This window comes from Microtus oregoni, unplaced genomic scaffold, assembly GCF_018167655.1.
Source record: "Microtus oregoni isolate MIOR12 unplaced genomic scaffold, Mior012 000025F_ref0000491, whole genome shotgun sequence".
NCBI classification, from domain to species: domain Eukaryota; kingdom Metazoa; phylum Chordata; class Mammalia; order Rodentia; family Cricetidae; genus Microtus; species Microtus oregoni.
Window position 1 is genome coordinate 9,568,201 of NW_024543084.1, and position 4,735 is coordinate 9,572,935.

The window sequence follows — 4,735 nt, forward strand, 5'->3', positions numbered from 1 at the left end:
CCTTACATTCTTTCGTCCCTTGGTCCTAGGTTCGGAGTTGGAAGCCGACTTCACTGTAACTTCAGTTCAGTATACTAACACATTCACAGTCAACCATCGTCATCACGCTTCTCTATAACTTCCGTTTCCTAAACTGAAACTGTCCCATGAAACACACTAATTCACTTCCTGTCCTGGCTTTGTAAGCTTTGGAAACCTGTCTGGCTCCTGTCACTCAACATGATTCCTCCGGATCAATTCCCATTGTAGGAGGGGATTTCCCTCTGAATAAGGCCGAGTGCCTCACGTGATAGATGGACCACAGGCTGCTGACCCAGAATGTCTGCAGACACTGGGTTGTCTCACCTCTGGGTTACGTGGCAGCTTCTGCAATGAACACAGGACCTGCTGGAGAGCCTGCTTTCACTTCTTTAGGGTATCTTGGGATTGATGAATACACCAGTCTATATTTGGTGTTTTGGTAAATAGCTGCTCTTGGAGCTATGCTTGGAAAACGTACAGCAGCCAGGGGTGCACCACCCTCTAGGGTGGTCCTGTGCTTAGGAGTCCAAGCCTTCTGGTAGAGAAGAAAGTACCCTCACCTATACTCAAGTTCCCTTCCCTGTCTGCAACCTGTAGCTATTGTCCTTCAGGTCCTTTTCTTTGGCACAGAACTCTATCCCCACGACTTTCCTGTCCATCTCCCTCCCCATTCCCTTCTTCTGCAACCCCCATACCAACCCTCGACTCAAGATCTTCACCTTTTACAACTTGCAATGGTTCTCCACCTCCCACTCCCTGCCTTCATCTACCTGCACAGCTCTGCAGCTGGTAGGCACCTCCCAGCTGGGCTCCCATGGCAACCTGCTGACAGGAACATGTAGGTGCTACAGGCCTTATACAACCAAGCAGGGAACAAGACCCCCAAAGGACCAGTCTCAACATTGCCATGCTGGGGTCATAGGGTATGAATGGAGGACAGGACATCACTGGGAAAGGTGGCAAGGGTCTAGCAAGGATGGAAAACCGACAAGCCAGCTGACAAAAGACTCCGTGGTTCATGCTCTTCCTCAGGGCAGCATGCATACCTTTCCACCCACCCCTTATTCCTGGTCCACAATCCACACAGTTACACAGAGAAACTCTATGTCTGGTCGGCTCTTGAGTGCCAGGTCCACTCCTTATTCTGCCCCATGACATGCATCTCAGACTACAGTTTCTGTACGTACAGAGTCCAAATCCAAATATACCTGGGAGTCTTCCCTCTCCACCCCAAGACAAGGTTTCTTTGTGTACCCTTGGTTGTCCTGGAACTTGCTCTGTAGACCAGGCTGACCCAGAACTCAAAGAGATCCACCTGCCTCTGTCCCCTCCCAAGTACTGGGATTAAAGGTGTGTGCCACCATTGCCCAGCTATACCTGGTGTGTGTGTGTGTGTGTGTGTGTGTGTGTGTGTGTGTGTGTTTTGCTTTTCAAGATAGGGTTTCTCTGTGTAGCTCTGGCTGTCCTGGAACTAGTTCTTGTAGACCAAGCTGGCTTCAAACTCACAGAAGCCTGTCTCTGCCTCCCGAGTGCTGGGATTAAAGGGGTGAGCCACCACTGCCTGGAGTACCTGTTTTATTAAAGACCATAGTTAGGAACATGCTATTCAGGTAGATCTCTGTAACTCAGAGGTCAGACTGGTGTACAGAGCAAGTTCCAGGCCAACCAGGGAGGGCTGTTACACAGTGAAACCCTGTCTCAGAGGAAAAAAAAGAAAAAAATAAAATAAAAGGAGAGAAATAAGCCATTAAATACAAGTATTTTACAATGAAACACTGATTTTCTAAGCCATCTGATCACAGCAGTGCTTCAAGCCCAGTGTGGAAATTTAGCAAGTAAATTCTGGGCACAGGATCAACTGCTGGCTGAGAGGCCACATGCTTGAAGCTACCCCCACCTATCCCACGAAGTTTGTTTTGTTTTTACCACCACCATGGCCTGAACCTGGGATCTCGCATAGGTCCTGGCCTCAAGAAGGTTGTGGGCCATGAACCCAAAGGTCTTCCCTATATCCAGTTCCCCCACTAGAATTCCCTTGTGCCCCCCCCCTTAAGTGTCAAATGTGAATCTGCACAGAGACCCATCCTACAAGTTCCCTAAGGGACAAGGCTGTGCAGAAGCTGAAATGACACAGTTGCCCTGTGTTCAACAGAATGAATGTCCTACCTAGGCCAACTGTGCAAATACCACCAGGCCTCTGTCACGAGACCTATGTCCATACCTCATCAGCAAAAGCTCCATCTCAGAGCCACAGAACCCACCTCTGTCACCAGACCTATGTCCATACCTCATCAGCAAAAGCTCCATCTCAGAGCCACAGAACCCACTGCAACTGGCTGAAGTCACTTAGCCACCAACAGTTGAGACATAAACTGAGCTTAAAGCCAGCTTAAGGCACAGTGTTTTTTTTTTCCTCTCTGGGTCCCAGCTTTCAATTCAAGTCTACATACAGAATGACAAATCCATGCTTTGCCAGCCATGCAACAGCAGCCCTAAACAATGACTGCTAGACAGTGCTCACCCAACAGGCTCCACAGGAGGCTGAATGTGTATCAAGTAGCAAGAGCACAACAAGGCCTTGTGCACTCCCCAGTGGCCAAAGAAGGAGTGAAATTTGGCACTAGAGTAGTTACTCACTGGGGCCCCAGGACAGACTGGTTACCAGCACTGTGGTTCTTTCCAGAACTCCACAGTGAATTAAAACTACGACCCAGAGGTGGGAGGTTGATTCAGCAAGTAAAATGCTTGCAGGTGAGCTTGACGACCTGAGTCAGACACCTAAAATCCATATAAAGAAGTGAAGGAGAAAATGGACTCCACTAAGTATCTTCTGACTTTAATACATGCACTGTGGCTCAAAAAATACTCTCTCACACGCACCATTAACAATTCAAGATTCTTTTTAATGCTGAAAAACTACAACCCCATCGACCCACTGCTGTATGCACACCAGAGGTTGAGATTGGAGAAAGTGCATTTGCAACCTCGAGCCTTGGGCTACCAGTGAGCCACATAAGGCTCACACTAGCAGGGGAAGCATTCTGTAAGAACAGCCAAGAAGGGGAAATCCATGTTGGTTGAAAGTAAGTACACCTTTAATCGCAGCACTCGGGAGGCAGAGGCAGGCGGATCTCAGTGAGTTCGAGTCCAGCCTGGTCTACAGAGTGAGTTCCAGGACAGCCAGGGCTACACAGAGAAACCCTGTCTCAAAAAAAAAAAAAACCCAAAAGAACAGAAAATCCAATCTCTCCAAATGAAGACCCTTTTACAGAGCCAATCTGTGTTAGCTTCTGAAGCTGTCACATGGGCACAGCTGCTCGTCTGCTTGGTCACTCCAAGGACACTTGTGTTATAGAAAACACACAGAGATCCTAGACAAAAAACCCAAAGCATCGGGGCCTATCTACAAGTATAGGACACTTCCATGGCCTCCACAGTCCCTTTATTTATATTTGGATGTGTGTGCAGAGACTAGAAGAAGAAACCAGATCTTCTGGAGCTGGGGTTGGAGTCAGACAGGTGGTTGTGAGCCACCCAATGTGGATGCTGGGAATTAAACTTGAATCCTCTGCCAGAATAGCAAGGGCTCTTATGCACTGAGTCATTTCTCCACCCTCCCTCGGAGCTTCTGCTCCCTGACTCTTCAACTCACTAGGCAGATAGGCAGATGCCTGGCATGGACTGACAGCAGCGTAGTCGTTGTTGTATGCCTCTTCCTCTATCACTTTCCAGCTTACTGTTAGCCTCCAGGATCAAAACTCCACTTACCCTCCCCAAACACTGGGGTTACAGGCACGTGCCACCATGCCTAGCTTTTCACATGGTGCTAGGGATTCAAACTCCAAGTCCTTGCACTTATGCAGAAGCACATCACCCACCAAGCTACTTCCCCAGCACCTAGAAACATGTTCTTAGATGATTCTGCAACAGGGTGAGTGCCAAGGCTACAGCTCACCTTGGAGGTGGAGGTCAGGCAAGTGAGGCTGCTTCATAAAGATGCTTAAATACACTTGAGAGCATTGAGCAGGGGTCACAGGAAGGGGACTCCTTCATGGGCCAGCAAGATGAGTCAGAAGGTATTTAAAAAAAATAAGGCTTGGTGCACAAGATTGACATCTGAGCTTGATCCCTGGGACCACGATGGGAGGAAAGAACCAATTCCTGTGTAGGTTTGATCTCCAGTCCACATGTGCACTGTGGCACAAAGTACATGCACAAGCACATGCACCCATGAGTGCATACACACAAACATACATACATACACACACTCACTCACTTGAATTTTAAAAAATAAAAATATATAAGAAAAGAGAGAAAAGGATGGCATTAGTAGACTTCCCTGTTCCGCCAGCTGTACCTGTGCGGAAAAAGCCTGGTTCCAGCAAATGTCATTGCCCCTATACCCAACTTGAGCTAGGCCATCCCAGAAGATCAATACTCCAAGGTAAAAAAGTGGCAATAAAAGTGTGGGGGGAGTGGGGAGCACAACATGATGATGATACACCTTTAATCACAGTACTCTTGGAGGCAGGTGGATCTCTGAGTTTGAGGCCAGCCTGGTCTACAGAGCAAGTTCCAGAACAGCCAGGGCTACAGAGACACCCTGTCTCAAAAAGAGAAGTGACAATGACAGCTGCTCTGGGGCAGAGGCTGCATGCACACCGCCTAGAGAATACATGTGATGTCCTTGCTGCCGTGGAGTAAGACAACTGAA